Consider the following 16,791-nt stretch of genomic DNA (forward strand, 5'->3'; position numbering starts at 1 on the left):
GTTGTCCTTGGTCTCCCTAAGGCCCCACTGCCATTTTAGTTTCTTTTTTTTTATTTCATTTACTTTTAACTTTTTTGGATCACCAATCTGGATCCGAGAATGATCTAGAGCACCTATCCAATAGATCTAGATTGGAATTGGGGGTGGATTATCCGTCCCAACGATATGTCTTTTGAACACAGACTGAGATTATCAATTTGAGGGTTTTCTAATATCAGACAATTTTCTCTGATGTGTTTTTGAGGTGTCGCTTACTTGAATAGAATACAGTATACGATTGACACCCAATATAAACTTTTTCCTTCTTAAAATTCAAAAAAAGGAAAAAATTTACATATGGTGTCAACTTTAAATTATTGACAATTTAAAGTAAGGTGAACTTTAGAAATCCTCTAGAAGAGATTGTTTCGATATTCGAAAACCCTCTATTTGATTATCCAACCCTGCGATGTAGGGATATGAAAAAAAAAAGAAAAGAATTAGTCTTGAAAATAGTATACATATTAATATTGTAGTAAGTTATCTCGACTGTTTATTTGCAATATTTTAAATGTTTATATATCTGCATGATTTATATCGTATTTGAAATTTTACTTTATAACTACGGATTAGAATATATTTTCATACCATCATAAGTTTTCTTACATCGGAACTACATTCCCGCACAAAATTTAGAGGTGCCCCTTACTTCGATAGTAAAAGGGGCCTCACTCTTCTTTAAAATGTATCCAACTTTTCTCAGATTAATATAATGTTGTAACCTTACTTGAGAAGTTCATATAATGTTGTACTCTTAGTTGGATACTCAAGAGATGTGCCCCTTTTTGAAACTATATTAGAAACTTTGCCTAATCTATATCGCCCAACTAAAATGGATGGCATAGAGCATCATAACTTTACTTCTACAAACAATGTTGCAACCTTATATAAACCGCACCTTTCTCATAATGAGCAATACTTTTCCTATTTTTTCTTGCTTTAGGAATCCAAACTATGGTGCATAGGATTATACGAGAACCGTGCTACACCTGATATTATCGTTCAATAGAATGATGGACTTGCTTTGGTTCATTGGATGGCTAGAGCACATGACCATAGCTTCTCCATCCATATTTATCAATATCAGATTGGATCACCTTGGTCTGACGAGTTGGATTGCAAACTAATGTTTTGGCTAATTTAGTCGAAACCAAAAATCAAAGTTAGTAAAAATCAATCAAGATTAATATGTGACCATTTTTTGCCAGTCAGACCAACCAATATTGGTTGGTTAAACTGGTTATGCTAAGTTGGATAAATTGTTTGTAATACATGCTACATCTTTAAACTATTATTCTCATTTTTATTTCTTTTTGAAATCTAATCCAACTAGTTCAACCGATAGTTATACCGGTTTTCTCTCTATCAAATCCTGGTTTGATGACCTGATCAATTTTTATAATATATTTCCATGATAATATGCATTATTGTATATGCCCTCTTGGGTTTTTATTTCTTAATTACGTGTGATAAATAGTGAGAGGTACAGTACCCATGTTAAAATTTTATAGAGCACAATTGACTTTATAATCAATAGTGGAGACTTGATTCCCTATTATCAGTAATCATGTGCTTATGTTGACCATAGGGATTAATTACAATTTTCTAATATTAATTAGGTATTGGGGAATTCGAGAAATTAAGGAGTTATGGTTCTTAGAGGTGGGGCTCCATATTTTAGAAACGTTCATTGCAAGTTTCAATGTCGCTCTCATCAGGAGGTGTATGATGAATTTGAGCCACACATGTATTTATCATCAAACATTCCAATAATCAAAAGGAAAGAATATATATATGCAAGTTTTTGGTCAGTAGATGCCATGTTGGACACCACTTCTTGTCATGCGTCGACATTTAAGTATGGACTTGGTTTCTATGCGGCCAAGCCCGCATTTTGTAGAAATGCAGACCTATAAATAAATATATTTTTGAAATGGATTATCATGAATATGAAAAAATAAGTAAATTTTTAGAAATAGAAATAATACTTTTAGTAAGAAAACATTTGGACTGTTGGTTCTCATTTTTTTTAGATGTAACACCTTCTTGTATCTATCTTTAAGACGGATGTTTTACACTTTTTGGACTGCATATGTAGTCGTACAGTCCAGCCCGCATGAAACAATTTTTCTTTAGATATATCAAAATTTGAGTGATTGTGTTGGATGATGTCATTGATCATTAATGCAGTATCGACACTTAAATGAGGGTGTTGTTATTTTTTGTTGTCCTTTTTTATAAAAAGGAAAAGTACAGTATATATTAATATTATTAGTTGTTAAAAGCATAATTAAATATTCAAACTATTGCTACCTCTCTTTTCAAGCAATTGTTGTTCATAAATTGGAAAGTATTATTATATATTAGTTAAAATATTTTATTTATAACAATAAACATAATGATGTATCTATTTACACATACTTTTTAGACCGACACACTAGACACTTATAGACATTGATCCATATAACACTACTGGCCATTTCAAGGTTTTTGGCACTTGAACCACATCTTTTGGGACAATAGGTGTGCCTTACTTTAATTGTTTACGCTTATGTACCTTACAAACTACAGCCATAAATAAATAATGTGCGTCAACTCTTTTTTTATTCTTGATTAATCATGATTTTGGTCTATTTTATGAAACTCGAAATCGGGTGTTGGATCTTCCATTGTATTGATCCAAGTCGATCAATGCGGGTGTCTTATATTGACATGTATCAATCACATCAATGATCCAACATAAAACAGAAACCATAAATAAAAAAAGAGTAGAAAATGCAGGAAAAAATATAAAAGTTGAGCTTGACTATTGTTTCATAAACAGAGAACCTGCATAAGATTCCTGTGAAAAAACTAGCTCTTGTTCATTGTTTCGTAAACAAATAACCTACAGAAGATTCGTTCCCTTCCGCAAAACACCCACTTAAGAGGACTTTCTCAAACTTTAATTCTAGGATCCACTTTATAATCACCATATATGAGTATGTTCAGAAGCGATTTTGGATTTTCAAGTTCTTTAATACTTTTGATTTACATAAGGTTGAAAGGTTAAAAAATGCACATGCAAACTTTGTTATAAAATACAATTTTGGTATCGGAAATTCTTAGGAAGGGTCCATTTTCATCTCTAATTATAAAAATTGTAATTCTAAAAATGATTCAAATCAAGTAGATCTATGAAAATCTTAAAAATGGACGGTCCAAATAATGTGTTGCAAGATGTACTATTTTTGAGATTTAAAATCTTTCTTTTCTCTATATCTATAAGTCTCAATTCAAGATGATCGATTAGATTGTTTTCCAACATTAAAACAGCCTTTTTCAAGGGATTTTTGAGGTGCACCTGAATCCTAACCGCCTTTGTTGAGATGAAAAATATAGCATCATGGATAATTTGGTAGGTGTAAATTTTTTTTGATAGAAATTCATAACTTTATTAATCAACGATTGAAAGAAATTACAGAATATGAGACGACAGTCTCAATTAAAGAGGTTCCTCTTTTGGCAAGGAAGTTTGCTAAAACATTGGCCTCACGGAAGGCATACACAAAGGAGAAAAGGAAAGGTCAAGACATATCCCAAATTTGTAACAAGATGGACCGAAGTTCCCAAGGTGGTTTTTGCTCCTTATTACATCACTTTACGACATTCAAAAAATCACCTTCCACCACACAATGAGACCCTAAATTCCTTGCCATAAAGAATTTTAAACCATAGAAGAGAGCCAATAATTCCGAACCATTTGCAGTTTTGTGTCCCAATGGGTCTGTATAAGAAAAGACAACAAATCCACTCCAATCCCTCACCATTCCTCCGAAGCCAGCAGGACCCGGATTTCCTAAAGAGCTCCCATCAAAATTAAGTTTAAAAACCTCAACGGTAAGGAGTATCTTTCTCCCTTGAGGCCTATACTTAAAAGATCTTAAATGGAAAAGATTTGTTAAATTTCTCCTAACGTCCACTTCAAGGATATCTTTGCCTTCTTTTGTGATTGAACATGAAAGCCAAATAGAATGTAAAATTTTATCGAAAATACTTTCCATAGGCAAACAAATCCCTTCAAACACTCTTCGATTTCTCTCATTCCAAACTTCCCAAAGAATCAGCCCTCTTGCAATTTGCCAAATTACCACACCAGTTTGTGGAAGCCAAGAAACTCCTAAATTCGAAATAATCCCTTTAATTGCCGTAAGCATAACCATAGCACCCAAGCTGGTCAAAGAACCAATGCCAAATTTTAAGCATAAAAGAATAATGTAAAAATAGATGAGCACCTGATTCAACATCATTTTTGTATAATAAGCAAATATTTGGCAAGATCTTCCCTCTGTGGATAAGGTTATCAACAGTGAGAACCTTATCTTGCACTGCTAGCCACAAGAATGCTTGAATCTTAAGCGGCAAGGGCCACTTTCAGACAACTGCAATTTTTGGCATAGACCACCTCCAGTGATCATGGAAAAGTAGATTATACATTGACTTCACCGAAAATAGTCCATATGAATCAAGCTCCTAAACAACTTCATCAACTGCATTTTGCGAAATATACACCTCTTGTAGAAGTGCTAATAAGCGAACATATTCCTGAAAATTATGGTATGAAATTCTATTATAGGGGAGGACTAAATTCCAAAGAACTTAATTGCCTCTGATTTCAAAAATATCAGAGATAACGGCATTGGTATTATCCATGCGCTAAAAAATCAAACGGAATATATATTTCAAAGGGGAATCACCTAACCATTTATGGTACCAAAAGGTGATATTATAGCCATCCCCAAGATTCCACCTAATATCCCTATGGATCAATGGTTTATACGAGTTAATGGATCTCCAGCAGTAAGACATCTCTCTTGTATCATTTCTCAGCCCACATTTTAAATCTATCGTCTTCATATTTAGCAGAAATAACTTGATACCATAATTAGTATTTGAAGTTTAAGCTTCTCCACCACCATTTATGCAGCAAGGCCTGATTAACCAATCTAATTTTCCTAATACCCAAACCACCTTCTTTTCTAGGAGTACACACTCTGTCTCATCTTAGAAGATGATATTTTTTGGAGTTAAAAAAAACCCCCAAAGAAAGTTTCACATTAAGGATTCAATTTTCTTGGCAACCCGAGAAGGAATATGCAGTAAAGACATCTGATAGATTGGCAAGTTTGACAGACAAGCTTTAACCAAGGTAATCCTACAACAAAAAATAAGTATTTATACTTCCATAAATCAAGCTTAACTTGTATCATCTAAATCACTTTGTTCCAAATGGCCATAGGTAGGCGACCATCTAAAATTGACATCCCCAAATACAAAATAGGGAAAACTTCCACCTTACAACTCAGCACCCCTGCAATGTCACGGACCATAGAGTCATTACAATTCATACCAATTATTGCAGACTTTTCAAAATTAACTTTAATCTCCAAAGCTACTTCACAACATTGAAAAAATGTAGCAATATTTTCGATTTGGTCACAATTAGCTTCACAAAAAGGAGTGTATCATCAGCATATTGTAAGTGCCATATACATGGACCATTATTAGGCATAATAAATCCTCTAAAACACCCTTTTGCTTTAACATTTCGAACAAAACAACTAAAGTACTCAGCATAAATGGCGTATAGGAAAGGGGACAAATCATTACCTTGACGAGGCTCAAAAGAAATGGATAGGGTAACCTTTGAAAAGAATAGAAAAATGTCTAGAGGATAAACACTCATACATCCAACTTCTCCATTTTTCCCTAAATCCCATATACTTCATAATTTCTAAAAGAATATTACATTCAACCCTATCATAAGCTTTTTTCATATCCAATTTGATTACGACCCATGCACAACCACTTAGAGCTCTCGAATGAATCCACCCATGTGCAACTAAAACACTGTCGGTAATCATCATATCCTTGATGAAAGCAAACTGCAGCCCGTGATAACCTTCGACGGTAATACCATTTTAAGTCTTTCAGTCATAACCTTAGCGATAATTTTATAAATCCTCGAGAGAAAGCTAATGGGCCTCTGTCACACCCCAAGAATTTACAGTACTGTTATTCCTGAGATGTGACAGACAAAACATATATACATCTATTGATAGGACAAATTTACAGTGGCGAGGTCTTACAAAGTAACAAAAAAAAAAAGTTTAAGCAAAACTACAATATCTTTCCAAAGTTGATCTTGACGAGGACACAAATGAAACCGCAGTTATCCTGAAAAATGTTTACCATAGTTTGATGAGTTTGGCTACTCAGTAAGTGATCATCATAGTCCTAAAAATAATCATGGTTGAAAGATATCAATATTTTCAAAAAGAAGATCTATTAACAGAAATGCATCAACAGTTTTACTTTCAATAAATGCATAATTAAGTATAATCCGAATAATTGAAATGCACATAACACTTTAACGCGTCAATGCATAATTCAAAAGATTTCAAAAAATACCCTACTGGCGTCCCAAGTAGGTCACCTATATACCCCATCAGCGTCCTGATAGGTCCACTTAATCCCTATCGGCGTCCCAGATAGGTCCACTTAATCCCTGCAGGTCCACTTATACCTCACCGGCGTACCGGATGAGTCCACTTAATCCCTACCGGCGTCCCGGATAAGTCCACTTATACCTCACCGGCGAACCGGATGAGTCCACTTGCATACTTAAATTATTTCTAAATCTCTTTAAACATTCGAAAGCAGCAAATATCATGTACTCAACATGTCACTGAAATCACTAATATGAATTTCACTAAAACCATTAATAATGGTCACTTTTAATAACGTTTCAAAAATAACCAATCAAATATTTTGGGCTCAAATTTAGAAAGGTAGCAGTTTGTAAAGGCATTCTAGCATAATTGCCATTTTAATATGTATAGAAAAACTCTTATAAAAATTCAAGAATACAGAATTATCACAATTTATGGGATGTTAATTTGCAAATAAACATTTCACCACAATACTATAATCAATTGCAAAAATATCAATTTTTAAATAATAAGGTAGTCATTTGCACAGGAGTTTTACAATGTCTAAATATTCAAAACAGTAGAAAGAAATATCACAATTTTACTAAAAGCAAAAATATCACATTTATTTCTAACAATAGACAAGAAAAATAAATAAATTTATTTTTCTAATTTACAGCATTCAAAATTTCTAACATAGATAAAATATCACAATTTTTATTAAAAAGATTATTTTTCAAGATAATGAGGTCACGTGCGCATAAAATTTATCGCGCCTAAAATTCATAATAATAAGCAGAAATAATTATTTCATTTCATTTTTAAAAAGAATGGATTATTTTTCGAGACAATGAGGTCACTTACACACAAAACTGATAAAATAAAGATCCTAGACGGAAACATCACTATTTATTAAAAACAGACTATTTTTCAGAAAGACGATGTCACTTACACACAAAACTTATAAAATAAAGATCTTAGACGGAAATATCACTATTTATAAAAAATATACTATTTTTCAGGAAGACGATATCACTTACACACAAAACTTATAAAATAAAGATTCTGGACGGAAATATCACTATTTTTTGAAAACAGACTATTTTTCAAGAAGACGATGTCACTTACACACAAAACTTATAAAATAAATATCTTGAACGAAAATATCACTATTTATTAAAAACAGACTATTTTTCAGGAAGACGATGTCACTTACACACAAAACTGATAAAATAAAGATCCTAGACGGAAATATCACTATTTATTAAAAATAGACTATTTTTCATAAAGACGATGTCACTTACACATAAAACTTATAAAATAAAGGTCTTGGAAGGAAATATCACTATTTATTAAAAATAGACTATTTTTCAGAAAGACGTGCACTTACACATAAAACTTATAAAATAAAAATCCTGGAAGGAAATATCACTATTTATTAAAAACAGACTATTTTTCAGGAAGACGATGTCACTTACACATAAAACTTATAAAATAAAGATCCTGGACGGAAATATCACTATTTATTTAAAACCGACTATTTTTCAAAAAGACGATGTCACTTACTCATAAAACTGATAAAATAAAGATCCTAGACGGAAATATCACTATTTATTAAAAATAGACTATTTTTCAGAAAGACGATGTCACTTACTCATAAAACTGATAAAATAAAGATCCTAGACGAAAATATCACTATTTATTAAAAATAGACAATTTTTCAAAAAGACGATGTCACTTACTCATAAAACTGATAAAATAAAGATCCTAGACGGAAATATCACTATTTATTAAAAATAGACTATTTTTCAGAAAGACGATGTCACTTACCCACAATTATTTGAGAGGGAGCTTCTGATAAAAAATTCGGTTCGAGAGAGAAGTTCACTGTGTTTCGACCAGAGAGAGATCTCAAAATTTTGTTTTAGGGTGGGAGTGCTCACATCCCCTATTTAAATTCTTATAACGTATTATTATATTGTTTTATTACGCTCTACCTCATACCTGAGGTGTCGCGTTAAAAGCAGACTTTTATCGTACGAAAACCACGTCCGCTAAAGGACGCTGCCAGCTGCAAGCAGCAGGAGGCAAAAGCAGCCAAAGGAAAAAAAGTAAAGGCAAAGCAAAAGTTAATCCAAAGCAAAAGCTTTGAAAAGTAGAGATGGTCCCTAAGGACCATCATGTTCAAACGAATCATCATGTATTAAAAGTTTATTTTCTTCTTCTTCTTCTTTTTTTTTTTTTTTCAAAAGTTTAGGATTGTTACAGCCTCATATCACTAAAGCTCCCAATAACTGACTTTTTGGGAATAAAGGCGATAAAAGTGGAGTTAACACCTTTAAAGAGTTCACCACTATGCAAAAAACAACATACAATTTCCAACAACTCCAAAGATACCAAACTCCAAAATTTGTGGAAAAATAATAGTGGAAAACTTTTAGATCTAGGTGCCTTATCCTTGGGAAGCCCAAAAACTAGTTTTTCAATTCTTCCAAATAAACATCCCTTTCAAGCAATAATATCAAATCAGCCGAAAGACATCTAAAACCCACTCTAGATAACCAAGGTGTGATCTTTATCTTAGTGGTAAATTTTTTTTTGAAGTGACTGATAACTGCATTAGACATTCCATCCACATTTGGTAGGTGTTATTGTGTCCCCTAAGGGGTAGACCGTACAAATATAAAGATACTATATGGTAGGGTACCTATTGTAGGAGACCAATGTAGGGTACCGTAGTCCATAATCTAATTTAATGTCTCAAAATTAATTTAAAAAGGGAGTGCCACTAATAAAAAACATCTCGTCTCTTCCTAATCCTCTTTATATTATATTGTTTCTTTTTGAAAAAAAAATTGTCCCTAGAAAAATAACTATTCTTTCATTTACTAAAAGAAAACAACATATTTATAGGGGTGGCAATGTGCCAGGTTGTCACAACCCTGCCCTCTGACCCCTGCTGGAAGGTGATAGAGCGTGGGATCGCGACCGGAGGTCGCGAACGTCACTCAGGTATGAGTGGCTCAACACATAAAAACATGGGATCAAGAGCAAACCATGAAAGAAAACTCAAATAGATCTATTAAACATACAAATATCAATTCAAAAGTACAACCATCTCATTCATTCAATATCCAAAAGTTCTTACAATTCCTTCAAGGCACTACTGGTCCAAAAAGTACATAAAATAAAATATACATCATATCGTTGAGACCACCAAAACATACTATAAAAGTCTTTAGAAGGCCGCTTTTCAAACTTCTTAACTTCGAGCTTCAAACCCCCAAACGGCTACCCACCTTTAGCACAAATGCCAACTCCCTTCACTCTACAGTTATGTAAATAAGATGGAATGAGCTAAAAGCCCAGTAAGCATGACTACAGCATTGCATTTCGACTAGTATAACAGTGATAACAATATGCAACGTACACATATTCACCCAACATGCTTCTCAACACTCTAACAATAATATGATAAAAGCAGCTTAATATGCAATGCATAAGTCACATTCACCCTATTTAAAGCAGAACAGTAAGGACAACATATCACAGTTACAAAACTAGTAAGGCCTACTCCTGAAGTAGAAGTTTTATCACTCAGGCTAAGCCAATCCTGTTGCTTGAAACCTCTACCCTCATTCAGGATGGAGGACAATGACAAGTGGGTGCCCCACTTCGTATTGCCCTCACTCAAACACACATCCCCATCGCGCTTTGGGGTTTTCGATAGGCAGTGTGGCCTTGCCAGATTCGATCCTCTCCTTATGCCCTTATGGCAAGAGAGTATTACACTACCATTTGGTGACCCAATATGTAGTGCTCATATAGATCTGGGAGACCCTCCCAAATATTCACATTCACATCCCAACTCTCGTCCTATCATGGGGAGTTAGGGAAAGATCACAGTTGTCGACATCATTATTCACACAGTAGGTGCCCATTCACATATCACATAAGTAGCACGACACTATTATTCACACAGGAGATGCCTATTGATATATCACATAAGTAGCACCGTACCATTATTCACACAGTAGGTGCCCATTCACATATCACATAATCAGCACGTCACCATTATTCACCCAGTAGGTGCCCATTTACATTTCACATAAGTAGTATTGTACCATTATTCACACAATAGGTGCCCATTTACATATCATAGTAACACAATATCAGTATTACATCTGCTAATAGCATATCAAATTTTAACAGTATCACAATGACAGTACCACAATAATAATAACATTATTCCATTTAAGTCTTACCGCTCAGTTCATGCATCGAGGGCAATAACATGCGCTCACCATGTTTTGGACTGTTTAGAGTTTGAAAACGGTTTCAAAACCCATTTTGTACTAAACACATCAATCTTTCAAATGGGGGTGGTTTAAAGACAATTGGACCTCGTTTGACCTCTTAAAGATTCAAAGAGGTAAGGGTTTACTAGCTGCATCCTGCTGTATACAGGGGATAGCAATATACCCTGCTTCATATCACTATAACTCTCAAACCGTAAAGCAACTTGAGATGGTTTCAAAATCAAAGTTTAAGCCAAGACATATATCTTTCTAACAAGGTAAATTTGAAAGTACTTGGACTCTATTTGGTAGTTCAAAGATTCATGCCAAATAAGGCGATAGTTCTAAATTTTATCGATACTGTCTACAGTGACATATCTTCATAAAATGGTGTATAACTTCCAATCTAAGAAGAAGTTCAAAATAATTTATGCATGCAAGTTTTAGCCCACTCAAAGACCTTTCAAATGGCAGTAGTTTGATTAAAAATGGACCTCGTTTGGCTAGTTAAAACCAGTGACTACAACAATACTAGTGAAAATTCTGGAAAACAGTCAATAGTGACCTATCCATACATTTTGAATCATAACTTCATTTATAAAGAATTTGACATTGGGTAAAAACGAACATTTTGCTAGACTCACATATCTTTCCAATGAAGATGATTTGGGGTCAATCGGATATTATTTGACTATTCAAAAACCTCTTTTAAGAACATACATATTTTTGGAATTTCACAGTGGCATAAGACATGTCTCAAGCACGCATTCCATAACTTTCATTTCATGGTGAAGAACATGATAACAACTATTTTCTCACAATGTACACACATAAACATGCATTTTTTGCATAATGTCATAATCATACATTCTTTCATAGGGTCCACCATTATCATAGAATAAAAGCCCCAAATTTTAGTGAACAAGACAAACTTTTTCTACATCACATACACTTTCATTTATCATATCATATGTATAAAATTCCATGCATCCTTATAACTACAATGCAATGGTGAGGGATCCACCTACTTGAACAATAATAGTGTCTTCTCCAATCTTCCTTTCACAGCTCTCACCCTCCCAATAATGGCTGCCCTCCAACATCACGTCTTCAAACCTTTGCCTTAGAGAGAGAGAAGATATGAGGGAAGAGTGAGTGACGGGGGTGAGAGAGAAGGCTTAAGTACTCATGAGAGTGGGGTGGCTGTCCAAGTAGCACCAAAAGACTTCAAAATCTGGACAAGTGGCACTCAAATAGCATGCACTCAACAAGTGGCACCATCAACATATGCACGCCAACGACACAGCCGGTTGTGCACACATGGCGAAACACAATCGGCAGAAGCACAGGCGGCAACATCACAGCCGGCGGAAGCACAGGCGGCAGCGACACAGCCGGCAAAAGCACAGTTCACACGCAGCGCTCCTTCTTTTTCCTATCGCCACATGCACATTGCCGCGCTCTCTCTCTCTCTTCTTCTTCTTTCTCCTATCACCATGCGCACATTGTCGCGCACTCTCTCTCTTGTTCTTCTTTCTCCTATAGCTGTGTGCACATCACCACGTGCTCTGTCTTATTCTTCTGACGCGCGCATAGTCACTTCCCTTATTTCACAGTCGGCGATAGTACAAGCGGCAACAACACAGCCGGCGCTCCTTCTCTTGATGAGCGCGGCGTTACCTCTCGATCACTCGTAGTGTTGCGCTCTTCATTGTCGTGTGCTCTACTATCCCTCCTCCCTCCTTATCCCGCCATGCACTCTAAGTAGCCGGCAAAAAATCTAGGTTGTCACACAAGTGGCCCAGACCGGTAAGGTCAGCCTATACTTAAAAATTAGGGCCTGGACCACAAAATGTGGCATTAGAGCTACAGTCGGGTAACCACGGGCTGAGGGTAAGGCGTGCGCCAAGGCCAGCCGAGCTAGGCCTAGGCTAAGGCCAACTGGGCCTTGCCACTTTTTTTTGTGTATTTCCTTTTGTTTTAATTTTGTCTTATTTGGCCGCACCTAGCTTAGCCCACCCTTGATAGGGCTAAGGCCAGGACTGGGCCTGGGCCTTTTGGGCCTGGTAAGGTCTGGGCCAGCCCTTTGGGTAGTAGGGCCGGGCTCTATGATATTTGTTTTCACTTTGTTTTATTGAGTTATTTATTTAAATTTAGAGATTGGAATTGAGTGGGTATTATAGTTCTCTTGCTTTTATGACACATAAGAAAGCACTTGCATCCCATGCATCCCACTAGTATGTATAGTAGCTTTGGGTTGTTGGAGCCTGTTCATTGTTGACAATTTGCCTAAGGGATATAATAACAAGGGAAATTATAAAAAATATTATTTTAAAAAAATTATATAAAAAAAATCTTATTTTTTTGAAAACCTCATTCATAGCCCCTTTCTTTTCTTTTCTTTTCCTTTTTTTTTTTTTTTTTCAATAATTTGTATTTTTTGCCTAAAATATCCTTCAGGGTCCTACTAAGACCGTGAAGTTCAACTATGATGTTGAAATTTAAAAAATTTAACTCACGAGAACCATCATGGTCCTCTTAAAATTGTGATGGTTGTACAAGTAAGAGGAACCAACCATCACGTTACCAACCATCAGTTAAATTAGAGTTGCCCTAAGTTAAAAACTTAGGCCCATGATGGGTGGTTTCCAAAAGTTATACACCATCACGATCCATGATTGATTCGATCAAGTCATAAGACCATCATGATCATCTTTGGACTGTGATGGGTGGTTGACATAATTTAGAAGACCATGGATATAATGCATGCATCTGTAAAATTTCATATAAATCTAATTTATGTTAAAAATTAAAGGGTGTGGTTTGCTGCAACCTTAAACAATGGTGCACCTTCATTATCATAAGATGTAATTTTGAAATCAACAAATCTTAAGATAGGCTTATAATCCATTTTCATCTCTAATTATAAAATTTTAAAGTACAAACATAATTCAAATCAAGTAGATTTACAAACACATGAAAATCTTGAAAATTGATGGTCCAGATAGTGTATTGCAAAATGTACTATTTTTAAGGTTCAAAATCTTTTTTTTTTTTTATATTCATGTATCTCGACAATGAGATAATTAATCAAAACGTTTTCCAACATCCAAACAGCCTTTTCCAATGGATTTTTGAAGTACACCTTAATTCTACATTTCAAAGTTACAACCTTACATACACTTTTTTTAAAATTAAAAGTAAAATAATGCAATTGTGGCTATACACTTTATCTAATTATGAACCACAAAATGTGCTTGTGCACGTTTGAGGGTCCACGTCACGTGGACTCTGTATAGAGGCTTTTCCATTCCATGTGGTTGTATTTGAATATTCGATAATAGTTTAGGGCCGTTATAATAGCACGCCAACCATATTTAGGCCTAGGTTTCTATGAGGCCTAGGTTTTATGAAAACAAAATAACACGTTACTTCAAATTTTCATTTGAAAAACACTTTTGACAAAAAAAATCTCTATGATGGCTCTAAAATCAATTTTCAACACCAAAAAAAAAATTAAAACTAAAAAAATTGGTATAGATTTTGCAGATATGTGAACATTTATTTTTAGGGCAAAATGGATGGTCTAGATAATTTGTTAGAATATACACTATTTTTAGAGTTGAAAATCTTAAGTTTTTTTACAACCATAATGTTCAAGTCAAGATGATAGGTGTAGAGGTTTTCCAATACTTGAATTGTAATTCTGGATGAGTTATAAGGTAACGCTTTACTTATTTTGATAGGGCAGGAGCCCTATCAAACCATTTTCCAAATATTTATAACTCGGTTAGCATTTAGGAGCTCCAATATTTATAGCATTTAGGAGCTCTTGTCATGACATAACACTGTGTGAGTGAGAGAGAGTTGGTTCCATGCAAGGAGAAAATATACTGAAATTGGCTAGCCGGATAATCTATGATCATGTGGTTATGAGTAGTGCTGGAAACAGGCAGGGCTAGGGCTGGGACTGGACCCGATTGGATCTGACTAAAAAATCATAATATCTATATCCTTAAATATATTTGAATGTATATTTTATAAATTGAGACCTTATATAATGTGAGACCTGAACACATACCTAAATAGTGTTCAGCTCTAAAATTTGGACACAAACCGATTCAACAGGGTTCAATTTTTGAACCCATATCCGGATCTGAGTTAGGTCTAGTCCATTGCCAACCCTGGTAGGAGATTTTAGGTTAGAGCGAGGAGGAGAGAGAAATATTTTAGGTTAGAAAGGGGGAGGAGAGAGTTTTTTCGGTTGGAAAAGTATATGACATATACACTATATTCACGTGATATGCACACTGAATTGTTTCCACATGCCATAGTGGATGCCTCTATTACACACAACTCGTTATGTGTGGTATGGTATAAATTCCTTTCTAATTCTAGGTCGAGGAAGAAGATGTTATAGTTGTGATAATATTGAATTAACATCTAAAGCCATGCTTTTTATGAAACAAAAGAAATTAGAATTAAAAAAAATATTTAGAGTTGCTAAACTAATCCACAAACCCTTTCATGCTATAAATTCAAACCCCACACCAATCCAACAAAAAGTAAAGCATACAGTTCGGTTACAGTTGTGCATCTCACGAGTGCGATCTCTACGTACAGTGTTCTCTTAATTAATATTCATTTCAAATTTAAATAGATTAGAAAGCGATATATGAAAGTTGTGAGAAAAGATATAGAGATTATGGCTTCACTGAGGGTATGATCCTTAACAGAGCAAAATGACAGACCAGGATTTGTGTAGCTGACTCTGATTAGTTGAGTTTAATGACAACGACGAAAAGCGACAAAAATAGACACATTTATTTTTCATTTTCTCCTTAGTTTGAGTGTATATTTTATTGGGGTTATGCTATGCTCTTTAAGAAGCACACTGTACACTTGCTTTGTTAGAAAATTAGTTATTTAGAGGCATTTTTTTTATTTGAAATTTTGGAGTCTATATGATATCGTTTTATGAACATTTTCAAATAAAGTTTAAGATTTGAGTTATGAGATCCAACAACTGGATCTCTCACTCTGTAAATTGAATGGTCTGTATTCAATTTTGGGATGTGGCAGATAACAATTTTTTTTTTTTTTTTGTGAGATTTTGGTTGCTAGCTTGACTAGGTTGAACAAATAACATCCCAAAATTCAAGCTCCTAAAATACTTCTAGACTCCCACAAGAACATAATTTTTTTTGATATACTAGAAATGCAGATTATGATATCATATATCATTGTTATAAGGAGGTCACACTCACTTCTAGCCATTAGAAATCAAATTGGATGGCTTGGAATGAACATCTCAAAAATTCAAGCTCTTAAAATACATCTAGACTCCCACGGGAATATAAAATTTTTTGACATACTAGAAATGCATATTATGAGATCATATACCATTGTTATAAGGTGATCACACTCAATCCTAGTTAGTAGATATCAAATTGGATGACTTGGAATGAACATCCCAAAATTCAAGCTCCTAAAATACTTCTAAACTCTCATGGGAGCATAAATTTTTTTGACATACTAGAAATGCATACTATGAAATCATAGATCATTGTTATAAGGAGGTCACACTCACTCTTAGTCATTAAATATCAAATTGGATGGCTTAGAATGTGTCACGAAGTTAAAAAAAAAAATTTCATTTTGAGTGTAGTCGGTAGTAACACACTTATAACTACCCGATTTAAAATATGATGAATAATAGTGATTGTAACCTCTTTGTATTAAAAATAAATAGTTTTTTTGTAGTACCTTTTTATAAACAATATGTACATGTATGGATGTGGTTTGCATAAGGTTGCAACCTTAAACAATCAAATTAAAATGCACTTCCAAACTTTGCCATGAGAAGTAATTTTAGAGTCAAAAATCTTTAGGATGGTACAAGAATCTATGTTTATATCAAATTATAAAATTTTGAACTCCAAAAATAGTTCTAATCAAGCAAATCTACAAACACAATAAAATTT

The sequence above is a fragment of the Amborella trichopoda genome, chromosome 2 (genome assembly GCF_054954075.1).
Source record: "Amborella trichopoda isolate Santa Cruz 75 chromosome 2, AtrichopodaSantaCruz75HAP2 v2.0, whole genome shotgun sequence".
Taxonomy (NCBI): Eukaryota; Viridiplantae; Streptophyta; class Magnoliopsida; order Amborellales; family Amborellaceae; genus Amborella; species Amborella trichopoda.